General features: G+C 44.4%; 1 protein-coding gene across 1 annotated transcript in view; it reads left to right on the forward strand.

Annotated features, from left to right (window-relative positions):
* Positions 1-13,401: 13,401 nt before the first annotated feature.
* The window catches only part of SAMD7 (sterile alpha motif domain containing 7), a 219,440-nt gene continuing 219,173 nt past the window's right edge, over positions 13,402-13,668 (forward strand). The window contains exon 1 of the mRNA XM_069618538.1: positions 13,402-13,534. The gene's annotated coding sequence lies outside the window, so the exon portion shown is untranslated. The remainder of the gene's footprint in view (positions 13,535-13,668) is intronic.

The raw sequence follows: 13,668 nt of genomic DNA on the forward strand, positions 1-13,668 counted from the left end.
TATTGCCCACCTCTTAGGCAATCAGAATGTTCAGTGTGCAGTCAATAACTACTGGTATTGACTGCATTCTGAAAAGCAGACAGGGTTGCAATCATGCAATTTCCAGACAAGATGTCTTTATACAAGACAGTTCCTTTCTAAGAGAACTTTTTTTGTTGACTGCAACACATTATTTAACACACTAACAAGAAAGCAAATACATGTTATAATGCTTTCACTTCCTTATCGAGAAACCAATTACTTTTGCATAACCCCTAATGCATGATCATGTTACACTCGCTCCAAGTTTTCAATTGAAATGGTTAACATACGAAGACAAGCTTGCTGTTTGAATACTGCAAAATAAAACCATATTTTATTATATTTTACTCAGTTTGTCTATTTACTTTCTCACTATCAAACTAAAATGTTTTCCTTAAGCACCATGCTCCAAAACATGTAATGCTACAATTATTATGTGCTAAAAGCCCTATGAACCTAAGGAGGGCTCATTATCGCTTGGGATACCTCCAGCAGTATTGATACCTTTCAGTCTCATTTGGGCAGAACGGTCAGAAGATGGAAAGTGTAAACATCTCTACAGGGGCAAAGTGATGCTCCGGCCCCCGTTTCTAAAGAAGGAGGCAGTTGCCTCTTTCCCCTCTCCCCCAGCCTCGATGCCTATGAAGAGCGCAGAGATCAGAAGATTTAGGAGAGCCGTATGTCACGTGATTAATTAATTTGTTTACTATATGATATGATATGACATTTATAACGCGCCTATACACAAGTGTCTCAAGGTTTTGTATAATGCGAGGTGCAAGCAAACATTGTGATGGGAATGAGTGTTCTGAGCGTGTACCTCTGTGTTTCTATTTACTGTGTGAGCTTCCTCGGTAACCAAAAATAACTTACATTATGTTTCGTGTATGTCTCCTCCATGCTCCTCATTCAGGGTATTTTAAGGAGATTTTGCAAAAGCATAATGGCCCATCAGATATCACACATAAAGCAAAAAGCTCAACACACCAAACATAACTAGATGTACACTTTGTGACCCCTTCCACCTTTGTAATGAAAAGGACATTGGGCCTCATTACAAGTTTGGCAGTAAATCTGCCAGAATACCACCCAATGAAATTACTGTTACCGCCACTTGGCTCCCGTGGGTTTACTACAGCATTACAAGTGGTGATAAGGCAGTGTTAGTCCCCATTTATGGGGATTTTTGGCAGAATTTAATTCCACCAAACATGTAATTTGGTAGTGCAGGTATTTTATGACACTGCCAATCTTGTAATGTGGCCCACCCTATCTCCATGTGTCACACCCTCTGCTTAGGCCTTCCTTTTTCAATGTACTCCATTTTGTTTTCGAGATCATCCAACTTCCTGTGCTTTGTCATTACTTGCTCCCTGTATAACCCACTTCACCTCTCATCAGCCCACCATCTCTAAGCTGTGCAGGTCTCTCAATCGGCCATTCCTCACACATTCCTTTACCTTTTGAAATTGATAACTGCACTTTCTTCATCCTTGGAAAGAAAACACAGCAACACACTTTCTTGCTGAATATTCAGGGTGAGAAATGTTACTTTGCTGGAGCGCTGCTGTTCTTCTGGAAACTGTCAGACCTACTCCCAAGCATAAGCAGCTTGTTGCAGACTTGACAGTGAGACAGGATGCAGAAACAACCAAAACCTCACATACTGCTCAGAGACTGTCGTCGTCTTCTTCTTTTTAATTATGGGAGGCGTGGGCGGACCCACGCAGGCGCTTCCCCATCCTATAGGATGATGTCCAAATTGGTATATATGTCTTTTAATTTACAAACTTCTTTTTGTTAGGGTGAGTACTTTGACTAATAAATAGAGCAGAGTCCAACTTGCATTATTCTCTCGAAAGGGTGTCTTGCTAAATCAATATCATACGCATGCTTCAAATTGAATATTGTGGCCATTCTTGTGTTCCCAAAATGCTCCTTTCTTTCATGCAAATTGACAGGCTTGGCTTCCATGAAGAGATGGCTGGGGCTATGCCTCTCAACCCCTCTAACTCCCCAAGGAGGAGAGGGTTCCCAGAGCACATTTTTCCATTTCCAGCACTGTACATATTTCTCTAAACGTATAGGGCAAGCCTACATACTCTATATACCAGTATTGCTTGTTTGTTTATTTATAAAGCACTCTAAACCCAGAGGTATCGAGGCGCATTACAAGAGCTTTTTCAGTTTATACGTTACATTACGTGCTTCTAATCTACACACGTAGTAATAGTCTATGCAGTGAAAGGTGCAATTCTTCTTGACAATAGAATTCTCCCAAAGCTAGAACTTATTAACCTGCCTAACTTGTTTCCATCTTTTAACTGTACATCTCCCACTTTGCAGCTCTGGGCATTTGTTTTCCTGACTCCACATTTTCTATCCATCTGCGCACTAAAAAACCTGACTCCCCTTCAATGGTCCTGGCGCCATGTGAGCTTAATGGGTCTTTGTAAATACACCCGGAAACACTGTCGGCAACCGGGATAGCTCTGCTGTCTAAAGATGGCGGCTCTAAATGGGAGATTGGCAGCAGCATGCGTGAACTTGTCAGATCGGTGATGCCTGAGCGACCGCTCTACTGGCGCCTGTGGGGATTGGTACTCATCTGTTTCCTGGAGGATATACTTTAAATAAATGTAAAGAGTAAATTGGTTGGTCATGCTGAGCTTGAAGACTATTGCTGCGCCCGGATGTATCAACCTGGACAATTGTTTTAACCTGAGCTGTAGCTCAGAGGGAGCCTCCCAGACCGTGCTCCCCAATTTGCATAAGGTAACCATACTGCTGCATTGGAAAAGTGAATGTCAAATGTTGTGTTCCTTGCCATGCTATTTTAGAGCATGATAAGAAAAGGGTTGGATTTCAGGGATGGAATGTCAAAGAAAAAAAAACAGTGTCTAGGCTTAAAGGATTAGTGGGATTTGGCTGTTTTGCCTTATCGTGACTCTATAAGACTACTACACTCTGGGGAAATAATACCATTAAGGGATTAGGACAACAAGCTTATTTTAAAAAAGAGATTTGCAAACACTGAAATCCCATATCTCCTGTACTAATTAGCTGGGACTCAAGACTCCTTCATGCACAATTGTATAGGGCCAGTATGAACGGGAGTGTTACTGTCTTGGAACTGTGCTTGCCTTGGGGTCATTGACAGCAGGTTTGTCCACAGGCCAGAAGAGCTACTGAACTTTGCCAAGATGTTCCCCATACAGCCCCAGTAATTGTTATCAATAATTCTAAAACGGTTACGTAAGCCTGTACCTTTGTAGGTGAATTTGCGTATTAAACAAACGGAAGAGTCATTGGTACATTATGCATTTGCCATAACAATGAAAGAAAGGGAAAACGTGTTTAAAAACCGCCGAAAACACAGATTTTCACAATGATGCTGTTTCTGTATATTCCGGGTAAAGGAGGCGTTGCATGCGACGGAGCATGTATGCATTGGGTTCCATACTGTGATAGCCTACCTGCAAAGGACTGCTCTCATTACTGATTCTGCAAAAAACGTGGCACAGTATATACACTCCATGGCATTTTTTCATGTATGCATTTTTTGCTTGAAATGTGCCATATACAGCCAACAAAGATTAAAGATTAACCACATCTTGATACAGGGAAATTGAATGTATGTTTGAAAATAGTGTACTAGTAGGTCGATGATGAGCTGAATCTTGTTTTGAATTATTCTATGTACATGCCTGTAAACGTATTGCAAAAGTGTGTGGACAAGATTTGCTAATGGTCAATGTAGAGTATTTTCTCTATTTTTATGTTTTAATCTATTTAATGGAACATATTTTAAACAAAGAAACACATATTTACATGTGTTGTCTTTGTGTACATGTTTTAATGTAATGCATCCGTAGACAGAGTGCTCTTGTAGCTAAATATTATTGTGCCATATATGTGATACCCTACACAGAACCAACAACCTGTTCTGTGGGCCGTAGATACACCTCCAAACTCTTTAACCACCCTTTAGTATGCTCTCCAGTGTTATTTCCCTTTGGATCATCCCGCTCCCCTCTTTCAACTCTCATCCAATGCAGCATTGGAATGCTCTAGCCATTAGCCGGAGACGGGTTTCCATATTTATTCCAACGCCTCTGCTGACTTGCAGTGGTTTCAAAACACCCTTTTATCCATTGGCTTGATCCAGTCTGCTTTGGCTGGAGAATCCTCCCGCTGCGTTCTGCCGCACGGTACCACCACCTAGCAAGCCATCTGCTTCAGCAAGAGGAACAGCTTTCGGTATCACTGTGACTGTTAGGCTGAGCATATGCCAGCATTGCCAACTTCGACATTAGTTCTAACATCCAGCATTGCCTTTGCGTAAATTTCACCACCCACCATCTCTCAAACCCAACAATTTTAGTTTAGGACAAGCCCATATCACAAGGATAAGCTCTTCTACTAGTCCTTTTTTTTCTGCATGTCAACTCTTTCAGCATTATTAGGGAATTATAAACTATGCTGTTGTTTGAATGGGGCCAGGTGTCGTGTAATGTTGCATGCCATCTCTCGTGCATGCATTAAAGCCCTCTCCAATTATCTTCCTCTATATCCTGCATGTAACTTTGTCACCCGTCATTTAGTTGTACCCCTTTGCTGCTAAGGGTGTGTATGTTCTTCAGGAGTTACATAAGAAATCATTTGTAAGCCCCGCCCACTTCCGCACTTCCAGAGGTGGTGTTCGAAGGGCTCCAAGCGTCCTGTACACCTTTGAAAATAATATTTCTTGTAATTTCATGGGGGTTTAGGTGATATTCTAGTGGTGTCTGATCTTGTATCTCATTGGCCTGTGACATTTTGGAGAATATGACTCAATTGACAATATTCAGGAAATACTTTCCTTGCCTGAATTCCTCTCTAATGCCCTAAAAGGATTGCATGGCCTCTAGTTCCCAGACACACAAAAGAACTATGATCTACATGATAAAAATAAACATAAAAAAGAGCAGCTGCTAGTGGTGACATTATTTTAAATCTTGCGCCCATGAATGCGAGGGAGGGAGGGAGTGAGTGGGAAGTCATATTGTTAGCCTCCTAGAGCATAGCATTGTCTAGGCCCCTTACGATTGCTAGCAACAACATATAAACATTATTCCTTCCCAGTTTTCCTCCAGAAACAAGACTTCTTGACGGCAAGGCCAAGAATCAGAAGATGGAGGGACAATGACTAATTAGACACAGCTGGTCACTATTGTCAAATGCAACATTGAGAAGGCTTCCAGGCAGGAATAATTAGAACATTAGTGCAGTATGGTGTACAGAACCTTATGTGTACATGGTTGGTGTACTCAGAGCTTCTAACTAAGAACCTGGACTGATCTTGATTGGAGACTGGTGTTTAGTTAGAATTGACAAATGGAACCTTTTCATATATGTGTTTTATCTTTACAGAACTGAATCACCCTCATCTGTGGTCGGAAATGCTTTAAGGCAGCCAGAAATATAAACTATCAAAAGTGCTAGGGGTTGAGGTGTTGGGGGCGGGATAGACTGAGCAGGACCGGGTAGACTTCCAGGTCATATCTTCAAAGAAGTTGCAATTCAGCTTCGTATAAAGCTGGCTGGAATCAATCTCTAACTCAACATTAATGCAAAGTCACATCGATGTTTCATCGACAGCATCTTCTTCTTCAAGACCCATGTTATGCAAGGTGCCCAAACAGCTTGCTTCTAACCTTTTCTCCAGCACAGAATATAACCATATCTATCCGACTGAGATCAGAAGCACGGTCCAAGCTGGAATCATCAAGGCCACACACACACACTCTCACACATTTGGACGCACATGTGCATGCGCATATACAGAGACCCGGATGTATGGAAACAGACACACATCCACAACCTTTGCTAAAGGATAACCTGCTTATCTCTTCCCTAAGGAGGATGCAAAAAAATAACTCCCACGCAACGGCATTCCTCTGACAAAGTTAATCCACCCACCCCTCCAGCCCAGATCATCTTCATACCTGAAGCGCAATCACATCCAACTCACCTCCTGCGGGCTGGAAAATTCAGTTAGCTTGGGTGGCCAGTGCAAAAGAAAATACAATTTATTTTTGATAAAAACAGAGGAGACGCCTTCTCAAAGGGGACACCCAGAATGTGAAACAACATTCCCCTTTATTTAGTATCAGACCTTCCCACATGCCCGCATTTCTGAGAAAACATTGATCTACACATTTCCTCAAAGAGCAAACAACCCACACGTCACACAGAATCCTCCAGAAAGTCCACCACCCGAGCTAGCACCAAGTATAAGATTCTCTCACCACCAAAACCTACTGTTGCAAGCACTCTTGCACCTTTCCCCTGCATACACATACAATGCCACCTATCAATATACCTGTTTGTGCCTTGAGCCTGGTCTGCATATGCCACCAGAGGTAAGACGGGGTGGGGATAATGACTTAACCAGCTGAGGTTATTGAGAGTGGTTATTAAAGGGGCGCTTCTTCCCAGTATGAGGGTTGAAGGCAATGAGCACTGGCTGCAACTGCTCCAGTGCACCAGGTGAGTAGTACCTGCAGACCACTTGAAGATGGCTGCTGAAGAGGGTGTGCTGAGGCAGACCACATACCTTGTGATGTACAGGTGCTGCTGGGCTGAAGGATGTGCTGCTGCTGAGCCGTGCAACAAGTGAGAAGATGAGAATGGGTGATCCCAAATAATTAGTGATACATCTGTTTCTGTTTGCTGGTGACTACGGCCATTCTCTTACCTAATTGATGGTCTCAAAAGACTTTGAGAGAGCCAAGTGTGTGTTCTCGTTCCTGCTCTGACATGGATCTGCGTACTGGAGTCACATTATGGCAAAGAAAAGAGACAAGAGCAAAGACAGCATGAATTTTTCAAATCAAAGAGAGAAATCTCACATCAAAGCAGGGACAAGAGGATGAATCAAGAGTATAGCCAATGTCTCCCCTGTGGAAAGAGAGAGCCGAATCCCAGAGTCACTCAAAAGCCTATCCAAAATGGCAGATACTCATGAGTTGAGAGTGTAATCACTGGAAGAGAAAATGGAGACTTGCCAGCTCATTTGGAAGGAATGGCGATGAAGGTATCGACATTAGAGAAAGGAGAATCAACCCGAGAAACCATAGAAACCACAGTACAGGATTCCTCTCCTCCTCGGGGTACTTTTGCTAAATTCCAGAACTGGGCAACAGCTGACAAAAGGTAGACATTCTTGAGAATAAGGCAAGAGTGAGAAGTCTAAGGATTTCAGAAGTCCCGTCTGAAGTTGATGACATGGAACTGTGTGAACATGTGTGAAATTGGGGGCTATAGATTGAGAATTGGGAACTCCTGATGCACGGTGGAGATTCAAGAAGCATATCGACTTCCAACGAAGGGCAAGGACAGAAGTCGGGAGGAGAGGGCATGCGTGGTACTTGCTGGGCTGGAAGTGCTCTGTACCTTGCTGACTGGTTTGGCCGGAAACAAGAGGATAGCCTATGGCCGAATCAAACTTTAGTTTTTTCCTGCTACGTTTCAATACATGAATGAGGAGGAAATAACGTTTAAAATTGAGAAAGGAGCTTTTTGACATTGGGTTTCTAGCTTGAGTACCCCCTTACCTCCTACAGTCTGATCGAAGGCGCGCTGCACCTTCCGATATTCCTGCATCTTTTCCTATAGGACCCAAAGGGAGTTTTTGATTGGTACTTGCCCTGGCACCTTCAAACTAAGGTTGCTTAGCAGGCAAACAACCGCAATGCAGCAGGTCTCTCAAAAGGTTCTGGGCTACAAGTCCCAGCATCTCCATGGATGGCTGTGTATGCAGGAGTTCTTCGAGCAGGGTACCCACCCTGACAGGCGACAAACTCTCACAGGACCTTCGGCATACAATTCCCAGAATTGTGGAATGTTCAGACACTCTCCATCGAGTGACCTTACCTGCGGAGGGTGTTCCTGACCTGATTGTTCCTTCTGTGGCTTGCTCCTGGATTCTGTGTTTGGATCTTCCATCTGATATTGCTGTTACTAGGCGTTATTGACCATACCCTTGGATTTGTTTAGGCTTCTTAAAGGGATGGTCTGGTAAAAAATTTTATTTAAAAAATAGATAGGCCACATAAAGAAAAATATACTAGCATCCTCCGTTTTAAAACTTCCTATGTAAAATTTTGAGCTATTCAAGCTCAAAATTCGAAAAAGCAAGCACAGGGGCGCCGCCATTTTGTGAAATGGAGGCCCTCCTGTGCTGGCTTTTGCTTTTGCGGCACTAATGAAGGAAAAGCCATTCAGCTGTAGTAAACAAAGTCTACCGCTGGGTGGCTTTCCCTTCATTAGTGCCGGGACTCGGAGGACGCGGACCGGAGACCAGAGCAGGAAAGCTGCAGCTGAATCTCGGTAAGTGCTATTTACATAAACTGTGTTTTTTTTTCTAAGTTTTCCGGGCTGGAGGAGCCCGGAAAACTTAGAAATAAAACCGCAGCTTTAAAAACGTTGTATTTATGTTTGCGGTCGCTTTTGAAGCGACCGCAAACATAAATACAACGTTATTGTGTTGGAAAACGCTGCGGTTTTAAAACCGCAGCGTTTTCCAACACAACCGCGTTGTGTCTGCCTGAATCTGCTTTTCCATTTGGGGCTCTCGGGCTCCCCACGGGGAGCCCGAGAGCCCCAAATGGAAAAGCAGATTCAGGCAGACACAACGCGGCATTGCGGAAAACAACCGCGCTGTGTCTGCCGGAATCTGCTTTACCATTTGGGGCTCTTGGGCTCCCCACGGGGAGCCCGAATGCCCCAAATGGAAAAGCAGATTCAGGCAGACACAACGCGGCATTGCGGAAAACAACCGCGTTGTGTCTGCCTGAATCTGCTTTCCCATTTGGGGCTCTCAGGCTCCCCACGGGGAGCCCGAGAGCCCCAAATGGGAAAGCAGATTTAGGCAGACAACGCAGCATTTAGCATTTCCCATTTGGGGCTCTCGGGCTCCCCACGGGAGCCCGAGAGCCCCAAATGGGAAATCAGCTGTAGGTAGAAACACTAAGCGGCATGTAAACATAACCGCGTGTGTTTCTGCCTGCTGTGGCTATCACTTTGGGTCTCCGGTGGAGCACCGGAGACCCAAAGTGATAGCCACAGCAGGCAGAAACACACGCGGTTGTGTTGGAAAACGCTGCGGTTTTTCTTTCCAAGTTTCTCAGGCTCCTCCGAGCCGGAGGAGCCTGAGAAACTTGGAAAGAAAAACAGCAGCGTTTTCCAACACAATAACGTTGTATTTATGTTTGCGGTCGCTTCAAAAGCGACTGCAAACATAAATACAACGTTTTTAAAGCTGCGGTTTTATTTCTAAGTTTTCCGGGCTCCTCCAGCCCGGAAAACTTAGAAAAGAAAACGCAGCTAGTGCTTATTTTTTGTAAAAAAAAATAAATAGCACTTACCGAGATTCAGCTGCAGCTTTCCTGCTCTGGTCTCCGGTCCGCGTACTCCGAGTCCCGGCACTAATGAAGGGAAAGCCACCCAGCGGTAGACTTTGTTTACTACAGCTGGCTGGCTTTTCCTTCATTAGTGCAGCAAAAGCAAAAGCCAGCACAGGAGGGCCTCCATTTCACAAAATGGCAGCGCCCCTCTGCTTGCTTTTTCGAATTTTGAGCTTGAATAGCTCAAAATTTTACATAGGAAGTTTTAAAACGGAGGATGCTAGTATATTTTTCTTTATGTGGCCTATCTATTTTTTAAATAACATTTTTTACTAGACTATCCCTTTAGCTAGGACCCTGCTTTCTTTGTCTGCCTAGCCTTATTCCTAACTTTGCTCTAATTTGGGCCCCTGACTCTGTGCCTTCTTGGTGTATCTGTTTTCTCTGTTACTAACCTGACCTTCGGGATTATGCCTGACCCATGTCTAGATCTCATTTGTTTTAAATCAATCTCCTTCTCACCTACGTTCAGTTCTCATCTCTCATTTTGTGGTTCTTTAGTGTCCCCAACCCCACTGCTTGGCATCAGCCTGGATTTGGTGTTGTATCCACATATTGCGATGCCTAGACTTGGAGTTGCATCTTTCTGACATCAGCTGGACTTTTTGACCTTCACCGCTGAGTGCGGACACCTACTCGGAACTTGAAGCAGTCATCCAGTGCATCACATTCTTACCTTCCACTCATCAGTCCCCCTCCTCAGTCTATCATCTTGCTGGGCTTTCTATAAGGCACCCGGCAAGGTTGAAGGCATCTTTATTGTCTTGCCTACCTCAACACATTGACAAACCTCTTCCTTCACTTTTGTTTTCAGCCCGGTATATATTGTACTGGTGTTGTGTTTCTATCACCCCAGAGATGAGTGTCCGTATCAGCCAATCACTGACTGTTGGGGAAAGCTGTTGGGGAAAGCCTTGTTGGGTTTTCTTCATGGTTTTTTCTGCAATCGTGCCACTATAATATTCTTACAGATGGTGCAGTGGGTGTCTGGACACTTGGTCGAAAGTCATTTCGTCGAAAGACATTTGGTCGACGTAATTTGGTCGAAAACCAAATGGTCGAATTTATTTTTCATTTATATATATATTTTTTAGGTTGTAGTTTAGGGAAAAAAAGGGTTTTTTAGAAAAAAAAGGAGGTGGGGGGGGGACCCCCTCAAAAAAAAAAAAAAGTGAAAATAAAAATACAAAAAAATTCGACCATTTGGTTTTCGACCAAATGGTTTCGACCAAATGTCCTGTCGACGATTTTTCTTCGACCAAATGTCTGGCAACCAGTGCAGTGGCATACCGAGTGTGAGTGTGCCTAACGGAAAGGTGTCCCGTTGGCAGGATAATGAGGGTGCCAGCAGCAGAACAGTGTTCCTGGTCAGCACCCTCATTGTCCTGGCAGCAGAACACCTTTCCCATGTATCACCTTCATTGTCAATGAGGGTGCCGAATGGGAGAGGTGTCCCGTGGAGCTCCGGGCAGCAGAGTGGCTCTCCCGGGGACCTGACATGTTGCTCTCTATCAACAAAGCATTACAATGGGAGCCATTAGGCACTGATGGGAGGGAGGGGAACTATTAGCAGGGACTTTTGTCCCTTAAGAAATGTGAATGGGGGTGATGAGAAGTAAGAAGGGTGCATAATGAAATAATGACTATGGTTTTAAAACCCAAGGGTGATTTGTTAGGCTTACATGAATCTGCATAAAGCCATTGTGACTTTTCATGCATGATGGGGAGAATAAAACTAAATGTATCCTCTTATTGCTCAACATATTTCTATGCTGATGTATAAAGTGTAACGCTAGTTTATTATGAAAGGCTAGTTTATTGTGTAATGTGATTAGCTCCCAATGCATTGCATATGGAACCAAGCCCGATTTGCATACGGTCTACTTTATTTATTTTATTTATTTATTATGATATAGTTTAAATTATAAACTTTACACAAAACATAAAATAAATGGCATATTGATATAACATAATCCAAATTCATATCATAAAGGTAAAACATGTAGGAAAAAATGTTAAAACATAAAAAGATCATCTTCATATATCTGCATATGGTCTACTCTTTCCCCTTTTGTAATGACTTGACAGGCAAAGAAACATGGTCTGGAGGGTTGCCATTCCTTGTCATTATGTTGGCCAGGCTAGGACGTAGTGGGCACCTTTTTGGAGTAGGCAGCCCTTTGGCCTTTGCCAATATGTAACTTGTGTTGCCAATGGGAGGGCTGGGGCAGCAGCCTCAGGAGGGTAAAGCCTTTGGCAGACTTTAGAATTGGTCAAAGGTGAAAGCTCTTCTCTGCCTCTCCCTAACGTCGGCGGGGGAGGGAAGTTAGCATCAATGGGTGCCAAGAAAGTGTGTCTATCTTAGTGCCTGCCTTGTTCCACATCCTCTTCAAAATATTCTTGGCAGTTGTTGTAATGCAAGAAACAGCTCTTGTATGTCGTAGGTACCGAGACCACCATTTGACTCGCAAAATAAATTCAATGTTGGACTCTTAGTTCCACTTTTTCAACATTAGATATGAGCCGACATGTGAGGACTAGATGATGGTGACAGTCATAACTGCTGGACCCATATGCAGGCAACCGTACCTTTGTTGTGTTGGGATGTGGGTGTATGTCTGGTGGACTCCCTCCCTTGCATTAATTATTACATCACAACATTTGGTCAAGTGTTGTCAATAAAAAGGCTGTAGGTTTTTATTTTTACAGATATGGTAATGGAAACATAAACAATATTTGCATATCAGTAATCATATATTACTTTTGGGCACCGGATCCTCAGGTTACTCCCTCAGGCCCGTGCCGCCTTTTTTGTCCCACGACTTGTTGTGGCCACTGTACGATGTCCTGGTTTTCCTTCCGTTGTTCTTCTCCCTTTTTCTAGGGTGGGAGGGTTTGCGGAAAAGAAAAGGAGAGAGACGCTGAGAACACAGCAAACTCGCTTAGCTGTTTGGGTCCCTGTGCAGCGTCCACAAACAGGCTTGTATTTTTCTGAGCTGAAACAGCTCCTTATATAGGACCCAGGGCTGCCCCCTGGGTCTTTGTAGTGTATTTGTGGGAGCTGTGAAACCAGCCCCCAGTCCGGCTTGCTGCCAACTGTCTGAGCCCTTGGGAGGGCTACTCTTTCTTGTTCCCCTGCCTGGCTGACCTTACTTCCCCAGGTGCTTAGCACCCAAATGTTCTAGTGGAAGGGTGAGGTGTGCTACACCTCACCCTTCCTGCACATGGCAGTGGGGAGACTGCCTGTCCCCTTGCTGCTGGATGGGAGAGGGGAGCTGTGCCCCTGGGGGGGGGATGCTGCGGCCCCTCTCATGGGCCTGCTGCCATGGGGCAGCAGTTGCCCGGCCTCGCTTGGGGATGCCCGGCACCATTGCCCATGACAACATGGTGCCGTTTGGCAGCTATGTATGTATGAATCTGTCTGTCTGCGTTCACTCTATGGAGAGTCCGTTAAGATCCAGGTAGTGGCAATGAAAGAGTCCATCCTTCCTTCCAGCATTACATTCCACTCTCTTAACACATGTTATATGCCATTGTTTGCTATTATTAACATTAACTGCTTTTAAATCATTATACAGCGACTAATGTGCTTTCAAATCTACCATTTGGACCAATTATTTCCAAATTGTATTAATTTGCACACTGTCACATGGGGCCACTTTGATGAACATTTCCTGGGCCACTTTCGGTTGCCAGGCAGTCCACGCTTGAACACAAGGTGAGCAGCTGCATGTAAACACCGGGTAGCTGAGCCTCCCGCTTCCTTGGCAATCATGCTGGGGCATCTTGGCAAGGGGGGCATTTTGCAGAGAGTGGGCCGGGTCCGCGCAGGCAGGGACTAACGATGAGCAGGCATTAATCATTCTGCATTTAGAGTAAAGCCGATGTTAGTTACAGCTGAACATGCTAATCCCTGCGTGTAGAGTAATCTGCTAATCCCATGCTCTCCTCTGGAGCCACCCGATCGCAAGGGCTTCAGTCAGTGACTACAGGCAGCGCCGCCGGCCAGTGCCACGCCATCCTCCTTCCCCCGAACACGGCCGCCTGGGCGCTTCGATACCAGGGTAAGTACCCGTTTCAAAAATGCCTAGGAATTCATAATGACTATGCCGTTTCCTTCATGCGCTCATTTTGTGGACATTTTTTAGAAACAGTCCTCGTATGTTATGCGGAGCTCTTTGAGGAATCTGTTTTATAA

Source organism: Ambystoma mexicanum, chromosome 10 (genome assembly GCF_040938575.1).
Source record: "Ambystoma mexicanum isolate Mex_15411 chromosome 10, UKY_AmexF1_1, whole genome shotgun sequence".
Taxonomy (NCBI): Eukaryota; Metazoa; Chordata; class Amphibia; order Caudata; family Ambystomatidae; genus Ambystoma; species Ambystoma mexicanum.